The following is a 25718-nucleotide window of genomic DNA, read 5'->3' as shown; positions in this document are numbered from 1 at the left end:
GGTTCTGATCTGCACCTGGTGTTCCTGGGCTCCTGTCTGCCTCAGGCCCATCCCCAGTCCAGCTTTGGCACTTTGCACTCCCAGTATGTTCTCTCCAGCCAGCAATGTTGGCTTTTCTTCACCATCGAACTCACAGCTGAGACTCCAAGCCCAGCCTTCTTAACTCTGGCTTCAGATCAGGGCTGTCTCTGGGAGAGCGACCAAAGATGCCCAGCAAACAAGACCTGGTGCTACCAAGAGAAACTTCTCTACCACCTTTCTGCTTCTGATTTCCCAAATGGTGAAGCAGAGACCAAAGAGAGACAGAAAAGACATTGAGTTTAGAAGCTAAGGACCAAATGATGGCTTCACTGGTACCTTGGTGCAGGGTTATAATTTGTTAACTGGAAGGGGTAGCTGCAAATATTAAGACTTGAGGAAACGTGTTATGGGAACTGACGCTCCCTAGGAAACTGACACAGCAGTAGTGGGTGTGGGGACCTAGCCTAGAGGTAGAGCAAATCCTAGCATCTTGAGTCTGTTGTCTGAGATATGGACAAAGTGGTTTTTAAACTCTTTGTTTTCAAATAATCATAGATCCATAGGAAGTTGCAAAGACAGTACAGAGTACCGTGTACCCTTCTCCCAGTTTCCCCTAATGGTTAAATCTTAATGTTACTATAATACAGTATCAAAACCAGGAAACATTGGAACAATGTGGATATAGTTGTATGCCATTTTATCACACGTGTAGATTTGTGTAACCGTCACCTCAGTCAAGATACAGAACTATTCCACTGCCACAAAACTCTCCCCCATGCTCTCCATGCCATAGTTACACCCCCTCACACACCACAATTACCACATCCCTAACCCTTGGCAACCACTAATTTGTTCTCCATCTCTATAATTTTGTCATTCTGAAAATGTTATATAAATGAAATAGTATAGTATGTGACCTTTTGAGGTTGGTTTTTTATATATTGCTGAATTCTATTTGCTGATAGTTTGTTAAGAATGTTTGCATCTACATTCATGAGGGATTCTGGTCTTTAGTTTTCTTTTTTTGTACTATCGTTGTCTGGTGTTAGTATCAAGGTAATACAGGCGTACTTTGGAGATATTGTGGGTTTGGTTCCAGACCACTGCAACAAAGCAAATATCACAATAAAGAGAGTCACACAATTATTTTGGTTTCCCAGTGCATATAAATGTTATGTTTACACTATTAAATGTGCAATAGCATTATGCCTTAAAAAAACAATGTGCATACCTTAATTTTAAAATACTTTATTGCTAAAAAATGCTAACCATCATTTGAGCCTTCAGTGACTTATAATCTTTTTGCTGGTGGAGGGTTTGAAATATTGCGAGAATTACCAAAATGTGACCCAGAGACACGAAGTGAGCAAATGCTTTTGGAAAAATGGTGCTGATAGACTTGCTCAACGCAGGTTGCCACAAACCCTTCAATCTGTGAAAAATGCAATATATGTAAAGAGCAATAAAACGAAGTTTAATGAAACAAGGTTTGCCTGCATTGGCTTCTAAAATGAATTAAAAAGTGTTCCCTTCTCTTCTATTTTCTGGAAAAGATTGTTGTAGAATTGGTATTAATTCTTCTTTAAATGTTTGGTAGAATTCGCCACTAAAACCATCTGGGCCTGGAGAGTTCTTTTTCAGGAGTTTTTAACTTACAATTTTAATTTCCTTTACAGTGATAGGGCTACTCAAATGAACTCTTTTATATTGGGTAAGTTGTGGTAGTTTGTTCTTTGCGAGGAATTGGTCCATTTCACCTAAATTGTCAAATTTACGTGTGTAGAATTGTGTGTAGTGTCCTCATATTATCCTTTTGATGTCTGTGAGATCAGTGGTGATATCTACTGTTTCATTCCTGATGTTAGAAATTTGAGTTTTCTCTCTTTTTTTCTTTGTTAATTTTGCTAGAAGTTTGTCAATTTTATTAATCTTTAAAAACAACAACTTTTCTGTTACTGGTTTTCTCTATTGCTTTTCTGTTTCCAATTGCATTGTTTTCTGCTCTTATCTTTATTATTTCTACTGGCATTGTGTTTATTTTGTTCTTTTTCTAGGTTCTTAAGGTAAGAGCTTAGATTATTGATTTGAGACTTTTCCTCTTTTCTAATATAAACTTGAAGTTCTATAAATTTATTTTTCAATACTGCTTTAGTGGATATAAATATAATATATGTTTGATAGCATATTATTTTTTAATATATGTATTTTTTATATATATGTATATACTTTGCCTTGTGTTTTCCTCTTTGAACCATGGATTACTTAGCTGCTCCAAGTGTTTAGAGATTTTCATTTCATCTTTCTGCTTTGACTTCTAGTTTCAAGAACACTCTCTGCATGATTTCAATTTTTTTAAAAATTTTGAGGTCATTTCTGTGGCCCAGAATATGGCCTATCTCGCTCAGTCTGTGTTCCATGGGCACTTAAGAATGGGTACTTTGCTCTTGTTGGGTCGAGTGCTCTATAAACGTCTATTAGATTCTGCCTGTTGATAGTGCTGTTGATTTCTTCCATACCCTTGTTGATATAGTTGATATAGTTTTCTGTCTGATTGTTCTATCACATGTTGAGACATGAGAGTGCTGAAATCTCCAACTATAATTGTGGATTTGTCTATTTCTCCTCTTTTTCTTCACCTCTTAGTTTTCACTTCACATATTTTTCAGCTCTGTCCCTTGGTCCATTCACATTTAGAGTTGCAATGTTTTTTTCGTGGGTTGATCCTTTTATCATCCTGTCATGACCCTGTCTGTCCCTGGTAATTTTCCTTGTGCTAAAGTCTAGTTTTTCTGATAATAATATAGCTACTCTTGCTTTAATTTGGTTAACATTTGCATGGTATATCTTTTTCAATCCTTTTATTTTCAACTTACCTATACTATTACTTTTGAAGTGACTTTCTTGTAGACAGCATGTAGTTGGATCATGTATTTTTATCCACTTGGACAATCTGTTTTCTCAGCACTTGAAAAATGTTGTACCACTTCCTTAGAGCCTCTGATGAGAAATATGTTATCATTCAAATTGTTTTTATTCTGTAGGTAAGGTATCATTTTTCCCTTGATGCTTTCAAGATTTCTTCTTTGCGAGTTTTCAGAAGTTTGATTATGATGTGTCTTAGTAAGGATTCTTTAGGATGACCCTGTTTGGGGCTGCTCAGTTTCCTGAATCTGTGTGCTTATGATTTTACCAAATTGGGGAAATTTTCAACCATTATTTCTTTAGATTTTTTTTAGCCCTACTCTTAGGAGACTTAAGTTAAAGTTGACACTATCACCTTGAAAAAACAACTTAACCCTCCTTAGGTCTGTTTTATTCATCCTTAAAATGTATTCGTTGGTGAATTAGTTCCTAAGGTTTCTTCCAGCTGTTTCAGTATATAATTACTCTTAAACGTATCTTCCCCACCATCACTGCAGAGCACATGCACGCTTCCACAGGCAGCTGCTCACCAGCTACTTTGTCCTACAGAAGTCTTTAAAGGAGGATTTGGCAACTTGCTTCTATGAGACATTTAAAACCTCACTCATCAGTTTTTGGAAATCTTGCTCATTTAAATTGTCACAGCTTAAGAGCCCTGGGATTTAAGCCTTGGAAAGGGTAAGGCTTGTCAGCAGAATTTCAGTGTTAATTTGTAAAGAGATGAAGGATATTAAAACTTTCTCCTCTGCAGACGGCAGTAGAGAGACTGCAGATGAGGAATCCAAGAGTGGTAGCAGAGGGAAAGCCATCGACAAATGTCAAAAACTCTCGAGGCCCTGTTTTTTCCCCTGTCCGGTCAGGGTCTCCTGCCTTAGTAGGATAAGAAGGACATGAATTTGAGAGAGGGAAGATCATAGCTGGTAGAGGCAAGGTTAGAAGGACCAGACACAACAACAGGATCTGAATGTAAACAAGTTGGAAACAGCCACGATTTATAAATATCAAAGAGACATCTACCCTCAAGATACAAATGCATTCCAGAAAAGCTTTTCCCATATTTTTTATCTATGCTCTTTACCACCTAAGCTACCAGAGATGATACCATTCGTTAAAGTATTTCCAGGAAATGCTTGTTCAAACATAAATTCCTCTGTATTCAGTGACTGGACAAATTGTTCGAATGTGTTAGAAGGAAGTAGCTTTTTAAAATTATTTATGCTTCCCAGCCACCAATTTTTTAAAAAAAATAACAGCTAGGGGAGGTTTTCTTCTCCCCCAGGCAGTCATTGAGAATCCCTGCATGTGATGAGGATTATTTCTGATGGGCTTTTTGCATATACAACCTAGATGGAGGCAGAAGAGGTGGAGCCATTATGAGATGGACCATATGAAATACAAGATCCACAAAAGATGGTTGGATAATTGAGATAATGGAATTCTGCCTCTGGAGAGCTCTTCCGGCTAGAAAAGGAGGACTGAAAAGTGTCTGTGGACAGGATGTGGGGACAGATTGTCTAGTTCCAGATCTTTTGTTTTCAATATCCCCCTCTCAAAATACTTTCCAGGGAATATTTTGATGCTGTCCTGGGTCACAAAGGAGGCTTTGTGACTCAAGGGATTACAGTATCTGTAGAACAGACAGTATTTTAAGTATTTTATTAACATTTTTTCAAGTGCAAATAAACATGTTCTATTCTCCTAGAGCATCAGAATTGAAGTCTGACCAATAGGGTCATTTACATGGATCGTTCTCATGTCCCTTTTCATTTCCTTTCAACTTTCCTTCATTTCACAACTGAAAGTCCACACTACCAGGCTTGCTGGGGAATACACGAGAAGAGTAAGCCCACAAGCCTCGTGGGAATGGTGAACAGCAGAAGGAAATAGCAACAGTGCCATTTATAGCTGTGCAATGCACTGCTATAACAGGTGCTTAAAACCCTTTGAGTCCCAAAGCCCTGAGATCATGAAAGAGGAGACCACAGAGAAATAATAGTGTGTTCTATGTGTATGATTCTATGGGACCAAAGTTTGCAGAAAAGAAGTGTGGTTAAAGAGATCAAATGAAGCAGAATGGACATTAGGTACCAGAAAGAAAACGTATTAATTTTTTACCATAAGGAGATCATTGGTGACCTTAGCAAGAACAGTTTTAGCGGAGTTAAAAGGGACCAGGAGCTTGGTTATACCGAGATACAAGACTCAAGTGGAAGCTTAGAAGTGAAGACCAAGTCTGAGATTGAAAAATGCCTATTGCAGTAGGGAGAGGATCAAGGGTGGTTTTAGTGGGAGTCGTGAGAAAAATGGGCAGCGTTCACAGGCTGAGGGTGGGAACATTTGAAGCTGTCAAGGAAGCATGGTTAATGCATCAAGATCCCAGAGGAGGAGAAGGAAGGGTTCAGGTGAAGGATTGGCTTTAAGTCCTAAAGGAAGGAGGATGAGATGCTCTGGGTGGTGGAGCTGGGAGAGAGCTGACCACTGTGGTGCCCTTGGCACCTCCATCAGAGCACAGCCCACTCTGGGCTTGGAGGGCACCGAGATGTTTGCTCAGAGCTTTCCATGAAAGTGTGGAATGTAGGAGACTTTGACAATGGGGTGAGGGTTTTGGAAAGCAGGTGATAGGAGCCAAGGCAGTAAGTATCTGAGAGGGAAAAAAAAGCATGTAGTAAAGGGATGAACTGCTACATTTTTGTGTGGAAATTGATGGTCATTAAAATAAAATCAGAAGTCACAGATCTGCAAAAGTCAACTTTGGCACTAGTCTCTCTGGTGGCAGAACTTCTTAGGTAGCAGCGCTTCGTGGATTTATTGAGGTGGTCATGTGGGCCGTTGTCTGGCTGAGTTAAAAGCAGATATCTTGGGTGTGCAAAGCAACGGAAAGGGCTCTGATCTCTCAGCGGAGAGACATCTCGAGGTGTACGAAGTGGTGAAGGCCCTGGTCTGGTCCCAGCAGGGACTGTCTTGCAGTGAACAGACACACCAGAGATTATAATAGGTCGGAGAAAGGTGAGGTGAAGGTCAGGGAAGTTTGGGAAGGGGTGAGGGAGGAGTCAGAATTAGATGTATGTTGAAAGGATAAGGTGGCTTTGGAGGAAAGGCTTTGGACATAAATATGGTGGGTGGGGAGGGACAGTCGCGGAGCCCACACTCTATAGAGGGTACCTGTAGGAGAAAGGGTGTTGCAGTCCAGGAGACCATATCATTTGTGAATCTCACGTCTTCTGTGCCTCCTCATGGTCAGCCATTTCCACTTCCTGCTCAGCTGTGAACTTCTCATCTTGCTTGTTTCTGTCTACATGCCCCAGCATGGTCTCTGAGGTCTCTTGAGCTGTCCCTTTCCAAATGGCTCTGCTTCCCAACAGCCTCCTTCTTGTAGCAATATACCAGTACAACCTGGAGGCAGTGATAATCTCCACATCGCCTAACCTGGTTTGGCATTACGGCCACTTGGTGCACCTTCTCTTTTGTTCTCCACCTTCCCAGAAAAACCCCGTTCCGTGATCACTGAGTCACAGTATATTAGTTGAGAGCTTGCATTGTGATAGCTGCAAAACATCGGTTCTAGACGATTTTGGCTACTTAGTAACTAAGTAGGATGAGTTATTTAAATTGCCAGTCTTTGGTTAAGTATGTAGTCGAGTATGTGGGATAGCATCTGACCCTCACAGTAAGTGCCCAGCCAATGTTAGCTACCTTTATTACTAATGTGTCTTTTGTCAGAGTCTAGCTCCAGGCAATCAGGAAGAACTGAAAGTTAACCAGGGTTCCAATTATCATAGTGAGAGACCAAGTTAGCCAGCTGTATGCTTAACAGACAGATCTCTTCTCAATATCCATTGCTTGCATTCCAGACCTTTACCAGAGTCCTAGGACTCAAATGTTCTCCCCAGAGCCATAGGGAATGGGCATCATTGTGGGAGAAAGATGGGGCACTCCAGTCGGTACTTACACTTACTGTACATACCTTGAAGGATAGAAAAGACATTCTAAATATTCATTCTTCCAGAATCCCTGAATCTAGCTAGAATGCCAGAAAACTACAATCTGGAATGGCATTATTTTAGCTTCACATGAAGATGCTTTTTCAAAACTAATTTGTCATTACATCCTAATCCCTTTAAAATTGAGGTTAGGTATAAGAACCATATTTACAAATGTCTTGACATTAGTCATTTTTGTCCCATGTAAAGAGAGCCACAAGTGGTTTTAGAGTTATTGCTATCTTTCCTGGTACACTAATGTGCTTCTAGCTGTCCAATAATCAGAGGGAAGGAGGAAGAAAATAAGATTTATTGAGCCACTTAATAAAGTCACTTCTGAAACCACTTTATGATGCTTGGCATAATGTAGGCACCTCTTAATAATAAGTTTCTTGCTTTCTCCTTTCTCTTATCTCCCTCCACCCCTACTTTCTCCCAGTGTATAAATCTTAGAGGGACCAGGGTCATTATTTAAGATTATATCTGTAATGGGTGAAGATTTGGTCAGAAAAGGGATTGGGAAGAAAAAGAATTGAGGGGATTTGGAATGAATCAGGGGCTAAGGTCCTGTGGTCACCCCAGCTCTCTCACTTCTGATTGAGCCCTGGGGAACTTGGGCTGTGGGATTGAAATGGTCCCTCTACCACTTGATATTTCTTCTTTCCATCTGCATGTCATGGAGACCCCTTCAGAAAGCTATGGGTTAAATTCCCATGGCAACAACTTTCCCTGACTCCCTACCCGGTATGACACAAGTTTACAAACTCTTATTGTTAATCATCAAAAAGTTTATGTAAAGCAGTGGACCTCAAGCTTGAGTATGCATCATAATCACTTGCAGGTCTTGATAAAGCACAGATCCCACCCCAAGAGTTATGGATTCAGTCGGTTTGAGGTAAAGCCTGAAAATTTGTATTTCTAACATGTTCCCAGGTGACACTGATGCTGTTGGTCTGGGAACCATAGCCTGTATGGTTTGGTTAACAGCTTAAGACTACACAGTTGCAAATCACAGGCTCTTAACCCTAATTCATCTTCACTCCTAAGCCTGAAGCTGGGCTGCTCCATGCACACTGGCCCCTGGCTCTCTGGCTGTGCCCCCAACTTCTTTTGCAGTCCATAACCCATCTTGTAGCACCCATCCTCTCTTGACTGCAAAACTTGCTACCTATCTTCATTTGCTCAGACTGCTATAACAAAGTACCACAGATGGGGTGACTTGAACAATAGAAATTTATTTCCTCACAATTCTGGAGGCTAGAAGTCCAAGATCAAGATGTTGGCAGGATTGGTTTCTTCTAAGCCTCTCTCCTTGGCTTGTAGATGCCACCTTCTCCCTATGTCTTCACATGGTCGTCCTCTGTGTGTGTCTGTGTCCTAATCTCCTCTTCTTACGAGGATACCAGTCATATCGGGTTAGGGGCCACCCTAATGACCTCATTTTAACTTAATTAAAGACCCTATTTCCAAATACAGTTAAAGACCCTGTTTCCAAATGTGGTCCCATTCTGAGGTGCTAGGGTTAGGACCGCAACATATAAATTTGGGAGGACTCAGTTCAGCCCACAGCAACATTTCACCCTCTTCCTCAGTGGGGAACAGGCTGTTTTCCATGCCTCCTGCTATCCACCCCTTCCATTCTTCTTGCTGCCTTATTCTCCCTCTGCCTGGCTTCCTGAGGGGACCGACAGCCTCGCAGATGATAACCTGGAGGCTAATTTTGTAGCAGGGACCAGCATGGCATCGGTTTGGTGATGTACACACCAGCACTGATCTCTGCGAGGGCTCTGCAGCCAACACCAGAGACTAGCGGGGCCCAGTCACTCGGGAAGAAGACAACAAATGGCTTGTGGAGGATCAGCCGGCTCTGTGCTGGGTCACCATCCCTGAAATCTCCGTGTCACAGACAGCAGGCTTCCCTGCACTCTGAGGGCACCTGCCAGCCCACCTCCACGTCCCCCCCAGAAGTAGTACTGGAAGAAACTAGAGTAGGAAACGCAGAAGGTCCTGTTTGCCTGGAGCCCATCCTCTTTCTTGCTGTAATGCAAACAGCTCCAAAAATTTGCTAGCATTCTGTGGTTTATGGAGGAGAAAATCACTCTCCCTATTTACGGCAGTAATTCCTGACACTTTTTACACTTTACAAAGGTTTCCTCTGGATTATCTCACTTGATCAGGAAGCCAGTCCCATGAGGTCAGCCTGCCTGGCATAATCACCCTCATTTTAGAGTGTAAGAAACAAGAGTCAATAAATGAAGCAAGGACCTAGGTTGTGATCTGCCCCAATGTGAGGCCTGCCCTCTCCATGATATTCTATGTACTTTTTTTTCTTTTTTTCTTCTCCCTTCTCCCATCCCCAAAATGTGATCATTCACATAACCTCTTTGTGTTTTTTACTAGATTCACCCAAGCACTCCTCGCTGATTGACGAGATCCCTGTAAGGTGAGGTCCTGATTTGATCCTAGTACTGAATAAGAGATGGCATTCCTGTGGGTTTGGTATGCTAAATTTTTTCCCTTATATTCATTAAAATAGTTATTAAGTCCTTGAATTAAATTATTATTTTAGGATACACTCTCTTCCCATTGCTGTGATTTCTCTGTGGGGCTGCAGGGGCATCTTGACAGCATTGTTTTTTAAACTCTTGGCTGTGATCCACAGTAAGAAATAAATCACCTCGCGACACAGTACTCACATACATACATGTATATAAAACAAAAAACCAGGTTCATAAGATAATACTTAACCTGGGTGTGACATACACTATTTTCTAGTCTATTTTGCAATGTTTGTTGTGATCCACTAAATTGCTTTTATGACCCAGTAATAAGTTTCTACCTGCAATCAGGAAAATAATCCTTTACAGAATGATCTGGCCAAACTTCAAAAGCCTGGTTTTCTGTTTTGTTCGCACCTCCAGCCGGAAGGGAGCTCCTGGCGCCCTCCTGTTACACGTGTCCCGAGGAGGCTGTAGCCTCCAGAGGAGGAGGGGCTTCCTGAACACTGAGATCCTTGGAGCCCCAAGGTTGCTGGAGTCAAGGTGGAATTAAGCATCTCCACCGCACCACCCCCTGAAAGAGCAGCGCAGAGTGGAGATCCTCCCAGATGCTCTCCCGCACGCCACAGTGGGGTGATTTGGAGAGCCCACCCTCCTTACTTCCTTTTGTCACCCTTTTGACCCCATCTGAACCAAAAGCAAGCTTTGGTGCCTACAGAGTGGACGTTTGCCTGTGCAGTATTTTTACAGGGATATTTTTTTTTTAATTTATTTATTTATTTTTGGCTGTGTTGGGTCTTCGTTTCTTTGCGAGGGCTTTCTCTAGTTGTGGCAAGCGGGGGCCACTCTTCATCGCGGTGCGCGGGCCTCTCACTATCGTGGCCTCTCTTGTTGCGGAGCACAGGCTCCAGACGCGTAGGCTCAGCAGTTGTGGCTCACGGGCCCAGTTGCTCCGCGGCGTGTGGGATCCTCCCAGACCAGGGCTCGAACCCGTGTTCCCTGCATCGGCAGGCAGACTCTCAACCACTGCGCCACCAGGGAAGCCCTACAGGGATATTTTAAAGCCCTGCTTTAAAGATCTCTCCACAAATGCCAAGATGCCACATTAGAATTGTACTCCTGTGGTTTAAGCATTAACCTTCGTAAGATTCTTCTTTATATATACAAGTGTGACCAAATTGGGTCTCTGAGGCCCTTCCCTTCCAGTCTGGCCTTACCTGTAAGTTCCAGAAGTGGATTCTCCTTTTAAGGGGAAGCCTAGAGCAGCAGTTGTTACCGTTCCTTGAGATGTGGGCCTCTTTGTCACGGTGGGTGAGGCCCATGGACCTGCCTCAGAATAATGTCTTTAAATGCATGAAGTAAAATGTATAGGATCACCAAGGAAGCTAGTTATTTATATGCATGTCTTTAAATTTGTAATATAGTAATACATGTGTTTAACCCATTAAACAAAATCTAGAGGCATGTCTAATAATCATTTAGAATAATGACAAGTATAAACACTATTTCAAGGTATCTGCGAAAATTGTCACGTGATGAAAAAAGCTGATTTCCATTGGTAAAAAAGTCTAAGGCACCACTAACACTGCTGAGGTTTGTCTATGTTCCTAATTGAAGTAAATGCTGGATTACAGTTAGAAGTTGGTGAAATTAAAGATGTGACTTTTTCCCCACCCGAAGTCAGGGATCCCTTGAATTCTATCCATGGACCCCACTTCAAGAGCTCCTGGTCTGGAGAGCTGTCTACTACCTTTAGCATTTCCATTCCTGTCTCATCCTTCCAGATTCTAAGCTGGATGTGCTAAGCCCAGTTCCGTGAATTTTGCACATCCTGCATCCCGGCCCACCTATGACCAGCCCCATTGGAGGGGTCCAGCATCTGGGGGATGGCCTCAGTGACAATGCTCACCAAGTTCCCGGGGACCTTGTTTCAGAGGGCAGCCTGACTTTGACTCCAAGCAGCTCCTAAATCAATTATTCTTCCCCTGGATTTTTCCGGAGACTGTAATTATGTTGGTGTATTAATAACATGAAGGAGAACCCATTCCTATTTAAAGCAGAGCCTTGTTCATTCTCTGACCCTGTCTATGAATAATATCTTGTATCACAGACCTTGGCTCCAAAAGATGGATTTTTATTCGGCAAGCGGGAGTCTACCAAGCTCACTGCAGGAAACAGTTAACAGCAGGGCCCAGACCAAGGAGGGACCAGCTCCTGTCCCAGATGGTGCAAACAAGAATGCCTTTTCGCATCAATGCCTTTTGCATCATCACTTAGTGACGTATCATAGTGTAAAAGACAACATGGCTTGGAGAAACTATGGCAAATAAGAGTGTGCATGCCCTGTTTCAGAGCAATCAATTTCAACTGTTTTTAAAGTATGTATTCATGATATAACAAAAAAGAAGCAGACTCACAGATATAGAGAACAAACTAGTGTTCACCAGTGGGGAAAGGGAAAGGGGGAGGGGGAGTATAGGGGTAAGGGGTTAAGAGGTACTAAGTATAATGTATTAAATAAGCTACAAGGATACATTGTACAACACAGGGAATATAGCCAATGTTTTATAATAATTATACATGGAGTACAACCTTTAAAAATTGTGAATCACTATATTGTACACCCGTAAGATGTTATGGAAAAACCCAAACAAATTTTTTGGCCAACTCAATAATACTGTGCAACTAAACTTCAATTAAAAAATCTTTGCTAAAAAATACATACATGTATAAACTAAAAATTTTACAACCAAATAAATTAACAAAGTATGTATTCATGGGCTGCTGGACTGCAGATTTGAACATCCAACACCAGCTCTGAAGCCACCGTGCAGAGTCCTTTCAAAAGACCCTCAGCACCACCTTCACAGCCTCCTGAGTTGCAAGGGGATGCCTGAACAGGTCACTTTAGGGGCAAGAAGAGACATGGATTTGCCTTGGTTTCGAGGAGTGGTTAGGAATTAAGCACAGACAATAATAAGAATCATAACAATTTAATATCCCGGTGAAAGAGTTTTTTAAAAAAGAAATAATTTTTAGCAAGGTAACTATGACAAAATACTTACCTTGAGGGAGAAAAATTAGGATTAATATAGATAGCTCAGAGAAATCCTGGCAATGACTTAAGGAAAATTAGAGATCTTGGGGGACTCTCCCTAACCTTTTGGGATAAGTAAAGACGGTGACTCCTATATCCTGTACACTCCATTTGTGTTGCCCCTGTGAAGAGAAGCTCTTGGGCTGAGGAGTTTGGAGTTTTGCCCAAAGGACCAGGTTTTCTGGCTTGGGTTCCTTCTCCAGTTCTTTTGACACAAAGCCCCACACCTGCTTCTGGGTCTGATCCATGAGAGGGACTGGAGGCCTCTGAGAAAATGGGTTGGGGTTAAGGATGACAGTTAACATGTGGGAGGGGCCTGGGGAACATTCTGGAAGAGGAAGAACATGTGGGGAAGTTAAGCAGGAAATGCTCCACGGTGTAGATGGGATATAAAGGGCAATCGGGTGTGAGAAACCACGCTGAGCTGATCTGCTTTTTCCCACCAAGCCCAAGTGGCTAAGGGACATGAAGTTGTCCAGTCTGACTGAATGCCACCATCCCTCTCTCCCTCTCCCGAGTCAAGCTGGCCCAGGCATGTGGACAAGATGACAGAATGCAATCACCACTCTTTGCAACAAGCAGGCTGGGTCGAGTTACTATGGCAACAGCAAGACTACGTGAAATCCATGGGGGCTATGCGGATGTGGAGGACAGAAGTCCTCCCCACCCGAGGGAGAGAGGGTGATGGTTGTACTGAAAACTGGCTGGCAGGGGTTGCAGAGAAGAAAGACCTGGGGCAGCCACCTCACACGTACGTACAGGGAGTGAGCTGTGGCCCTCACGATTCATGTCCGTGAACAGATGTACCTTTTTCATGGAGGGATTGTTTGATACCTCATCCCATTTAACCACAAAAGGATTTCTCTAGCCATCTGCGAGGCCAGACACCTCATACCAGCATGTGAGTAAAAGGAGGAGCAGCTAGGACCAGGGCTCTCGACAGGACCACCATTGTCTTTTTCTCTCCTTCTGGGACACAATGTGCCAAACCCAGCCAGAGGCCAGTCTTAGAAACCTACTGATCTGAGAAATGTCCTGTCACCCTCCTTGGTACCTCAGATGTGAGGGTTTGGGGTAGGAGTGGTCATCAGATTGTTCCTCTACTTTTTTCTTCTTATGGAGTCAACTCATAATCTTTCAAAATGATTCATGTTCTTATTCTACAAAAATGTGGAGCATGTGCCCCTTCCTCAGGAAGGGACAGTGGTGCGTGGTAAACGTAGTGATTGATGAACATGGCTCCCTGGTCACCTTGGGAGGGCCTCCCAGAAGGTCTGCCTTGGTGGGTCACCAAGCTCGAGGGCCTGGTCCTCAGATTCTCAGGTTCAGGAACTCAATACAGTCACCCTCTGACAGTTGCATGGTAGTCACAGGCAGAGAAGCTGACCAGAGACCATGTGACAGTGTATTAAAATAATTGCCCAAGTGGCAATGTGGGATGACAGAAAGGTATATTTTGAACCCAGACACCTTGCATGGTGGGCACGAGGATTAAATGACCTGACATATATGCATGTAAGTGCTTAGAACAGAACAGAACACTGTAGAAGTCTTGTTATATTATGATTAAACCTGTACAGTAGTACAGGTTGTGCACTGCACAACTTCCAAAGCTACCATTCACAAAGACTCCAGGGTGAATGGTGTCCCCAGAGTTGTGCAGTGTGCCATCTACATGATTGTACATGGTAGCCCTGAAATATTAATCCTCACCATGCAGGGTTATTATAAAAATTATAGTTAGATGCGTGTGAAGTACCTTTTACATAGAAGGCACTGTAACTCATAGCTGCTGTTATTATTTATACTGGGAGATTTATCTGGCAGTTTAGCAGTGATATTTGCACAGGTGCTTCTTCCTGTTGGGCAGGTTTGCATAGAGACTAAATTTGATTAAAAAGCTCTTGAGGAATTTTGAATAAGTGAAAGGAAGTTGAATGTCATCTCAAGGTTATTTTCATTCCATAGGTATAGAGGGGTCCAGATTCCAAGGACATCACTCTTTGGGTACTGGGACTCATCATTTGGAAAGGGAACCTTCCACTCTGGGCCACAGAAACACTGATGATTCTTTACGCTTCAGCTCTACTCTTTTTTTTTGTTTTTGTTTGTTTGTTTGTTTGTTTTTTGGTCTCTATCATTTGCCCGGAACCTCTCTCTCTACATTACCTCTTGGGCCTGCTACAGTTAGTTAGATAACTGCATCTCTTCCATTAGTTAATCTTTAAATTGGTCTCTTCCTAATGAAATTTTAGGGAAGCCCCATAGGCTCCTTGATGAAATTTGGAAGGCCCCTTAGTCTCGTCAGCCACATTTTTTAGAAATTATTGACTTCAAGCAACATTACAGCCAGAATAATCCACTGGGTATGAAAGTCAAACACCCCATCTCTCTGAGTTCCTTCTCAAGTGATGTTAGACATTTTCCCCATGTTCTAACCAACATGTGCATCCTCTTTTCTGTTCTGCCTTTTCCATGCAGTGTTATTTCATAAACAAAACCTCAATATTAACCATGTTTTAATAGCAAGTTAGTCCAACAAAACAACACTTAGCCCAGTGTGCTATGTCCCTCCAGTGGAGCGTTGGAAGCAGCTTAAAAGCCCAACCAGCAGATATGATGTATGTAAGACATGAGGCCTATGAGGGCACTGGGAGGAACATGAAATAACCACAGAAATGAAATAAACCGTACAATATCAGATGTGCAAGTATCTTGGGGGACTGTCTGGTCCAATCCTTTCATTGTACAATTGTGAAAATTGAGGCCCAGAGAGGGACCACGACATGCCTGAGGCTACGTAATTAATTCACCTCCTCCTTTAGTCAGGGACCAGCTCTGGCAAAGGAGGCGTTTCCTCCGGCCTTTGGGGATCAGGGAAGAAGGGCTCACACAGCGACAGTGATGGATTGCTGCCATGCAGACATCCCCTAGCAGCTCACAGAAGGTCAGATCAGAGGCATCCATCCCCAGGTTCTGTGCTGAAAGCATCCCACAGAGGGGAAGGAAGGGGCCTCGTCCCAGCAAACATGTGGCATTCATCCACTCCCACCCAGAACTGGGAGGTGTGAAAAGACATCCCAAAAGGGAGAACTCAAAAGAGACAGGCAGCTAGGCACTCCTACACGGCTGGCTTCACTACAAAACAGAACCAACCTGGGGGCGATGCCCAGGTAGGAGGAGCCCTGGAAAAGTCACAAACAGCAGCTTCTACATGATTCCCCACCCTCTGTGGAGTCAGCAAGACTGATGTGCAACAGGATGGTGGGACTGCGAATCGCACACTCTCCTAGATGCCAGCATGTATTACCTGAGTGGCTCTATCTAGCTGTATGGTCTTAGGCAAATTGCCTTCCATGCCTCTATTTCTTCATCTGTAAAATGGGCCTAATAATAGGACCTACATCATGGGAGGCTGTGTGGGTGACATGACACTTGGCCCCCAGCCCCAGGAGAGGTAATTAGGGAAATAGTATTGGGCCTGGAGCTGGCCGTTAAGACTATGAGCTTCCCATTTTGCTATTCTTATGAGGGATAGGATAGAGTTCATTGGCCACTCCTGGGCGTCTGTGGATATATGAGTGTTGTGTGTGTGTGTGTGTGTGTGTGTGTGTCTGGTATGCTCAGTGTTTGGCACACTGTGGTCTCGGTAAACACGTAGATATTTGCTGAGCAAGTGTACCAATCACTCAACGTTCAGCCAGCTTGCATACTGTGTGTGTGCCACTTCCCTTCTAAGGGCACATCCCCTCCCTGCTCCTACTTTCTTGTCAAGAGGAACCAGCTAGAGCCTGTACTCTACCAGTGTGTAAGCAGGCTGTGTTAGGAAACTATGTACCTACTACCTCAGGGGGGTGTGTGTGTCTGTGTGTCTGTGTGTCACATGAATGGGTGTCCGTGTGTGTGAGTATATTTTCACCTGAAGTCAAAACCTACTGCCAGATGTCAGCCCACCTGCCTTAGGAAATAACCCCAGGCTGGGACCCCTGTGCACCCCTCTCATCCCCACACCTCCTGGGCTTAGCAATGTCCCCGCCTGGTTTTGGGCTGCACAACTTTGTCCCTTTCCTCTTCTTCCCAGGACAACCCCCTGCAGCCATATCACACTGAACCAGCCCCAGGGACCTGTAAGAACCTTCCTCACATCGTGTGGTGTGGGCCATCTCCATGCTCAGACCCGGGCCCTCCCCACTGGGACACAGCTCAGTGGAGCTCTACAGGAAAGCAAAGACTATCCCTCCCCAAGTATGCCGTGGCACGTGCAAGTATGTGCATATGTGTGTGTGTGTGTGCAGGCCCGTGTGTACTGCCAACACCTGGATTGGTCTCAGGCCGCAGTCAGTGTCTTATGATTATGCCCCAGTGTGATTAATCCAGGATTCCTTTCTGGTGACTGAATCAGTGACCCACTGACCAGCCCACCTGTCTTTGGGAGTATCTACTGAGCAAAGACAGATAACAAAGCACCTTGTAGGGCTTAGAATTCGGGTGGGTGCTGCAGTGTTAGTGCAAGTCCCAAACTCAGAGGAACTTACCAAAAGGCAGACGTCAGCCAGGTGAGGGAGTTACCCAGGCTGGGGGCAGCCAGGGAAGCCTGCATGAGGAAGGCGGAAGTCTTCCAGGACCCGGAGAGTGAGGCAGATTGGTCCTCTTGAAGATGGGCAAAGGCTTTCCAACGGGGAACCAAGCAGGACACCAGGAGGAGGCTGGTATAATCTAACCAATATCTGCAAGCCAACTTAAACGTTACTGAGCACTGTTATTGAGCAAGCAACGCGGGTCCACGTGCGTCCGTACAGCACTTCCAGGAAGCGCACATTCACACACCCACTCGGTGTCCGTGGAGCATCAGATGCGGGCCAGGCACCATGCCAGGCCCAGGAGGGTACAGACAAGGAGAGGACCTTTCACAGATGGGGAAGCTGAGGCCTGAGAGTCTGGCTGTGCATGGTCAGGATCTAAGTAGTCAGGCCTGGAACCCAGGTCAGACTGACTCCAGATGCTATATCCTCAGCATGAAGCGATTATGGAGGGGGGGTGGGGTGAGCCAGGAGGTTGGGGTGCTGGGCTGCCTAGGGGCGTCCTGTAGAGGAGACAGAGAAAATGACAACCTGGGTTAGGACCTGTGGTTTTCCTGAAACGTGTCTCAGAGCTTCCGAGAGATACTGAAACATCGGGGTGAGCAGGAGGGGGGCATGCAGGTGGGTGTCACTGTGGCTGGTGGGCATGGCCGTCTGTCTCCTGACTGCAGACGCCATCTCCAAGGCACCTGGAATCAGTCGGTGAAAGCTGCCCTGGGCCTGAATGCATGAATACATTTATAGGTCATCTCTGTCCTCCAAGTGCCCGTTAATGGCCCCAAAAACCACACGTCTCATTATGGCCAGCAAGGCTTCCCAGCTCTAAAACCCCTTTTGATTTTAAAAACAAAGTCTTAAAATCGTTTTTTTGATGAGAAAAGTATTCATGCTGACATTTCAAAGTGGCGATAGAGGAGGACGGAATTCCCGGTGTTCCCCCCAGCCATGCAGGTGAGGTTGGGGCACGTGAGACTCCAGCAAGAAACGGACTTGCCCACTCCTGTTCCTCGAGATTGCCGTGAGAATCCTTGGTTATCTTAGTCTATCACTGTGCTCCCTCCCCACCGGCAACTGATATTGTCTCTAAAATCACTGTTTTGACAAATCTCACGGAGCCCACAGGCTGCTTAAAGATCTGGGCCATCTCTGGGCTTTAAACCTGGGTGGGGCTATCATTTTCACTTTGCTGCTGTTGGCCCCCAAGTTTCCATCTCCGCCCTGCTCCTCTATCCAAGTTTGCGTTTCCAGCAGCCCTCTGGACAGTTTGACATGATTGCCGCACGGTCTCTTAAGCTTAATTAGCACCCCTCCAAACCTGTGATCGCTCCTGTGGTTCCCTCCCTGCCTCTCATTTATTGAGCGCCCACCTCCTGCAGGCCTGCGGGGTGCTGGGGAGGCGGCTGGGGAAGGACATGGGGAGCCCCTGCCTTAATGGAGTCTAACATCCTCCCATTACTGTCCTTCCAGGTAACTCTGGCAAAAACAACAAGGAATCATGTTAAATGTTCCTCTCCATAGCCCCCTCTCCCCCAGGTATCAAGTGCTCTCAATGTTAGCTCCATGACTGTCCAATCTGTCCCGTCCTCTTCTCTACCCCATCCTGATTCAGACCCTCGTTGTCACTGGAGTGGATTAGTGAGCCCTTGCTGAACTTCCTGGCTCTGGAGCATCTTCCCCCAGGTTTTGGAGGCCCCTGGTATTATTCTAAATTCCACGGGGGCCACTGTCTTCAGAATAAAGACCAGACTCCTTCCCCTGACATCAGGGCCTGGTGCCTTAGTGCTCTGACCCTGGAGCCCACACCCTTTACCACGCTCCCCCAGGGGCCCAGGAGGTCATGAGTGGGAGTTCAGCTGTGAGGTTGCTGTGTCCCTCTCGGCCTCCAGCACAAAGCCAGGTGCGTGGGGCAGGTTGCCAGTGTTGATCATTAATGACTGACGGATCCATTGGCTACAGAGTTGAAGGGAGGTAGAGGAAAGAAAAGAGAGGAAGACCTGCTGAGTAGACAAAGAGAGGAGATTCCACGGTCCCCTTAAATCAAGTACTTTCCTTCCTACCAACCCCCAGCTGTCTCCACTGAAATGGGACACTCTTTTTCCTCCTGTATTCATTTCCTAGGGCTGTTGTTACAAAGTGCCACACACTGGGTGGTTTAAAACGAGAAAAGTGTATTCGCTCACAGTTCTGGAGGCCAGAAGTCCGAAATTAAGATACTGGCAGGGTCACGCTCCCTCTGAAACCTATGAGAAGTATCCTTCCTGCCTCTTCCAGCTTCTGGGGGTTCCAGGTGTTCCTTGGCTTGTGGCAGCATCACTCCAAACTGTGCCTCCGTCTTCAAGTGACCTTCTCCCCCTTGTCTCTCTGTCTTCTCTTCTGATAAGGTCACTGGTCGCATTGGATCAGGGCCCACCCTAATGCTCTCATCTTAACTTTATTACATCTGCAAAGACCCTATTTCCAATAAAGTCACATTCACAGGTCCCCAGCGGGTATGACTTAATATATCTTTTGGGGGGACTTAATTCAACCCATAAAATCACCTATTCATCAGATGGTAACACGTAAGAATGTAGGTCCTTAATAGCACCAAAGACCTTGTAATCATCCACTACCAAGATAAAAACCCCTGGGTTTGTGACAGGCTCGAAGAAGTACTGCTTTCTGAGTCGACATTGTCACATGATGAATCCCTAGTTCTTCAAGATGTTTAACTTATGTCATTTTGAGACACACGAATTGACAGCTGGGGGTGAAGACAGACAGTGAACAAGAGAAGAGCGCGTGAAGGAGCCTCAGGGCTGGGGGTGCAGCTGTGGGGAGTCACGGCTGTGACAGCTGCTTATGAGACCTTCCCAGGTGTTCTGTGCCACGTGGTCCCCCCCAAGGTTCTTCCCCCCCTTTTCCCTGACCACGTCCAGTGTGGGATTGGCTGATGTTGACCCTCTTCAAGCAGGGAAACCGTGTTTTTCAAAATGAGACTTGCCCACCCAGCGTTATCTGTCGCTTCCCCATGGACTGCCTCAGTTTACCCTTCCATTAAATTAGGAAACTAATAACACATAAATTTAAAGGTGAATATGTGCCTCCCCGGTCATGACCCTGGGTGTCTCCAGGTGTGTCTGGGGAGTCCTGGCTGCCCTCTGAACACCCAGGTAAGTCTAGCTGCAGCGGAGAACTTAAAGGGCTTTGCTTCTCTGTCTGAGGATCCTGGCTGCTATGTCTGGGCTTCTGCACAGCGTCTAGAAAACTCACTGCCTTCTCATTGGATATGAGGGAAAGACTGTGGATGGAATGTCAACTATATAATAGGAACATTGCTGGAAAATGTTGTTAAATAACAATAAACCTGTGAGGTGGCTATTACTATTAAATCCATTTTACAGATGAGGAAACTGAGGCCAGGGCATCAAGGTACCTCACCTACCTTGACATGGCTTATAAGTGGTGGAGTTGGGTCAGTCATGCAGGCTTCTGGCCCTTGTGAACCTGGTGCTGTGTCTGGGTCCAAGTGCCAGCCTTCATCGCCAGCCTGAGCAGCGTTGCTACATCCAGTCCTCACTCTTGGGGTACTGGAGGTGGTGGCAGCAGGAGCACTGTTCCCGGTTTCTCTGTCTCTGCCATTTCAGGTGAACCGGTTTAACCAGTGCTCAGCAGGCCAGCAGGAAATAGCTCTTGGCCATTCTCCAAGAGCTGTTTGTGATTTATGTATCACACAGGGTGCTGAAGCCACAGGGCCACACTTCCCCCAGCTCTCTCTTCATGTCTCCTTTGCTGCCCCAACTGGGATTCTGGGACCAGAGCAAACACGGGTTTGCTCAGTCTCGGGCTTAGGAAGACAGTGAAGGTGGGAGTTATCTCCAGCCCCTGGCTTCCACAGGCCTCCCCCAGCCCCTCCCCAAGCCTTCATGTGACCAGACAGAGCTTGGGATGCAGCAAGGAAGGCCCAGCACAGACTGGAGGGGAGCACCAGCCCTGGGCTTGGCTGACACCCACTCAGGGCCGGGGGCTTGTGGACCAAGGGCAGGAGTGAGGGTGGAAGGAAGGAGAACAGTCCCTCCAGAGAGCTGCCCTGCAAGTGGGGGGGGGGGTCCCGCCTCATCTGCTGGTCACCCTTCACCCCTCCCTTCCTCGCTCTTCCTCGCTTCTTTCTCCTTTACTCTCTCCATCCCTGTATCCACTCTTCTTTCCTCATCTTGCCATAATTTCTATCTCTGCCAAGAAGGCTTGGCCCCTGTCTTTTTGTCTCTTTATCTCTCTCCCTCACTTGCTTTCTTCCTAAACAAATCCCAGCACCCCTGGGCTCTAGGACTGGGTTGTGAACTAGAACATCCCTCCCACCTACCTCAAGCAGGATCAGTCCAGGGTCAAGTCAAATCAGGAGCCCTTGGTGCATGCTCACCACAGGAGACCTGGCTCTGCTCTGTTTCTGCATCTAACACTGGGGACATGCCTTGGGGACATTTCTTCCTTTTCTACTTCCTATGTACTGGACTAGATGCTCTTATGTCATCTCCCAGCACCAACACTCTGTCATTCTAGGGAAATGGGCTTAAGGGAGAGGAAGAGGTTCCAGGTTGCAAGTCCACAGACCCCTCTTCTCTCCTTCTGCCTCTTGGGGGTTCCTGGCAGAGGTTCCAAGCGCTCCAAGCACTGCAGCCTGTAGGAGGCTCTCTTAGTGTCTCACGTTTGACGTCCCGTTTTTGTGGCTCCGTAGCCCACTTTCTTTGGGCAGAACTTCACTGATAGGCATGACCAGCTATGCACGTGTTCTTGCAAGAATCTGCCTGTGGCCCCAGCAAAGCATTTGTGCTGTCCCCCATTCTCAAGCCCAGCACCCCTGGATGGCAGGGGGCCTGAGTGGGGACCTTGCTGAGGGTTGGTGAGGCGGGGCAGGACTGAGGGACGGGACACCTGGAGGCAGAGACATGAGATGGAAGCTCTTTTCTACGAGACACTCTTGCCTGGAGCCTGGAATACAGGAGGACTCTCAGCTTTGGAATTTCTCTGGGGAATGGAGCCCAACCCACCTATTTAAAGAAAATGAGCTCCAGAAAGGAAAATGAAGCCCAGAGAGATTTTTTTTGCCCGGTACATAGTATAAATCTCGACTGGCTCCAAAGCAAGGAGGAGAAATCTCATCCATAACCTTGATGAAGTGGAAACTTAATAAAGCCCAGACCAGCCCAGTGAGGGCTCAATTAGTGGCAGGAAGAGAGCATTGCTCCCTCCTTTCTCTTTGGGCTGTGGGAACTAGGGAGCTTGGCCTTCCCCCCCCGCCCCCCGCAAAGAAAGTCCTGGCTCAAGTTTAACCATTCAACTGGCTGCCTCTAACTCAAGGACTGTCTTCGAACACATCAGAGATAGGAAGTGTCTTCTTTCTCTCTCTCTCCCTCTCTCCCTCCTTCCTTCCTCCCTTGCTTGCCATGCTTGCTTGTGTGCGTGTGTGCATGTGTATTATCAGTCACAGCGCACTCACCATCAGCCCATGCAGGGCCTCTCTCTTGTCCACACTCCTCACTCCCACTGCCCCCCATCCTTCATAGGCCATCACTTCATCCTTTGAGGTATACCCTGGAGTTGTATTTGTGTGGTTATGTCATTTTAATTTTCACACAGGTGGTTGCATTATAGACTCTGTTCTTTGTCTTATTGGGGTCTCAGGTGTGTCTCCACCACTGAGTTTCTGTGACCAACCAGATCTGGGACCCAGGTTGCTGACCAGCAGTGCTGGAGACACCAGCTGTATGGACAGACTCTTCAAAGTGCTGAAACTTTATTTTTAATAGCCCAAAACGGGAAACACCATCAGTGGTAGAATGAGTAAACTTATTGTAGTACATTTAGGTAATGGAATACTGCATAGTAACGGAAAAGAACAACCACAAAAAGAGCATCATAAACAAATTTCATATGCAACATGTTGAGTGAAAGAAACCAGAAATAAAAGAGTTCATTCCATCTCTATGAAGTTTAAAATCCTGAATAGAGAAACCCATAGAGTCAGAAAGTAGCTTAATGGTTGCCAGGGGGCAAAGGGCAGGGAAGAGCAAACAGGGAATGACTGTTAATTGGCCCAGGGTTTCTTTCTGGAGTGATGAAAATGTTCTGAATTAGATAGTGGTAATGGCTGCACAGTGGCACAACAATATACTTAAAACTACTGAAACTTTAAAACTGAATTTGTGGAATGTGAATTATCTCAATAAAGCTGTTATAAAAAATTCATTGAGATGTACACTTAAGATTTTGCATGTTACCATATATAAGTTATACATCACTAAATAAATTTACCCAAAAGCAGAAGTTTAAAAAAATCAGTGCTAAGAGTTAAAAAAGTGAAACACAAGTCCATAATACTGTACTCTGTGTATAAAATCATATGCATACAAAGCAACATTGCATTTCTATAAGGATTCACGCTAACCCAAGGAAACTAGATTGTCCCTCAGGGAATCCTAATTTCTGCTTCTGACTTGAGTTCTCCTCTAAACCTTAGACATGGGGTGCTGGGCCCAATTCCTACCCAGACCCCACTGAACTCATTTCCCTGGGCTGAATCCAGGTCCCTGAAGTCCTTTCCACTGTCTGTGAACAAGGTTCCCGGGGCAACCAATGCCCCACTTGCCTTCTGAATTGAATCTTTTCTTGGAATATTTTTTACTAACTCCAAATATCCTGGTACATGTGATTGTCCAAACTTTCCATGAGATCTACATGCCCTGTGGGCATGTTAACCAGGACCATCTGGCCTCCAGGGCAACCCTCTGTGCTGGGTCAGTTTCCCAAGCCCACTCCCAGCCTAAGGAGTGTGTCTCCACCCTCCTGGCTAGCTGAGAGATACTCAGGATCCAGCGTAATTGATACCCTAGTCTGCTGGTGCCCAGGCACAGATGCCCAGGGAGCAGGAGGGCTGTGTGCATGGCCTCACTGTACTGATAGAAGGAACACCTTGTCACACAGTGCTGTAGACTATGTCTGGGGCATTTGGAATGGCAGACACTGGCATTTGTCTTATCAAATGAATGGACTGGCAATGAGCAATCCCCTTGATGGTCCAGATATTGATTTATCTCGAGCCTCCCTCAAGAGGCTCTTTACTACAGTGTAGACCTCACTGAAGAGACTTGTACAATTACTGTATGTGTTGATTGAGCCTCTTAGTTGCAGACAACAGAGTCCTTTCTAGGTAGTTTAAACAGAGAGCAGTTTAGTAAGGATATGGAAAGCTCACAAAATCATCAGGAGTGCTTAAGAAACAGTCTTATACTCAGCTGCTGGAAACAAATCCTGGGACAAACCTTAGACCTGGCCTGCTAAGGGGATCTATGTCTCTGTAACAGTTGGCAAGCTGCCATCACCTTGACCACAAAACCACACCAGCAAAATGGGTGTCCCCCCGCATCTCTCATTTAACTCAGTCCCCAATCAAAGCTGCCATTGCACCTAATTAGCACTCATATTGGAGTTAGAAATAGGGTAACCAGCCATCATAGTTTGCCTGGCACTGGGGGTTTTCCAAAATGCAGGCCTTTCAGTACTAAAATCAGAAAAGTCCCAGGCAAACCAGAATGTGTTGGTCACTGTAGGTAGGAAATGTGGTGCTTTTGGATTCTACACTGGGAATCTGTCAAAACATGAAGAGGAGGTCAGGTGATTTGGGGCAGCCACAATGACAGATCATGTCTAAACTGCATGATAAAAATAATACGTTAAAATCAACAGATACTGAGTATTTACTCTAGGCATGTGCATGTAAATGCTTTATCATTACTATTGTTATTATTTTACTATCATTATCTCACTTAATCTTCCCCACAAACGCATGAAAGCATATTATTTGTCCAATGTTGTTGTAGGTCCTGCTCTCATGTATCTTACATTGTTGTGGGGATACAGACAAGAAACAAAGAAAAATACACACTCAGGGGTGTGTTAAAGTGTAACAAAGAGACAGGGTGCTAGAGAGAGTTATGGGGCAGAGGTGGCTACTTTAGTTAGGGTGATCCGAGTTCAGGGAAGGCATTTCTGAGGAGGTGACATTTGAGCTGAGACTTGAGAGACGACAGGGAGCCAGACACACAGCGATCTAGGGAAAGGATGTTCTAGCCAGAGGACAGCAAGTGCAAAAGCCTCGCGGTGAGAATGAAGCTTTGCCCCCTCAGGGAACAAAAGAGAGCTCAGTGTGGCTGCAACAGAGCAAGGGAGAACAGAGGGTGGTATAAAAAGAGATTCGGATCTGGTAGAGGATGGTAAAGAGTGTGGATTTCATTTTAAGATCAATGGGAAACTAGTGGAGTGTTTTAAGCAGAGGAGTGGAATGATCTGATTTTCATTTTGTATCCAAGGTCACAAAGCTGGTGAATGAGAAATGAAATTTGAAGTCAGATACTTATCACTACAGAGCCCTGTTCTCAATGACGGTGTGAGCTGACTCCATCCAGGACTAATTAGGAAGTGACCCTGTCTATTTCTCTTCACCCATGTTTATTCTATGTGTCTACACATGTCTGTGTTGCTTCTACAGCACTGGTTCTCAACTGGGGTGATTTTTGCTCCCCAGGGACATTAGGCAATGCTTGGAGATATTTTTAGTTGTTACAGCTTGGGGTGCGGTTGCTGC

This window comes from Eubalaena glacialis, chromosome 7 (assembly GCF_028564815.1).
Source record: "Eubalaena glacialis isolate mEubGla1 chromosome 7, mEubGla1.1.hap2.+ XY, whole genome shotgun sequence".
NCBI lineage: Eukaryota > Metazoa > Chordata > Mammalia > Artiodactyla > Balaenidae > Eubalaena > Eubalaena glacialis.
This window is presented reverse-complemented; position numbering follows the sequence as displayed.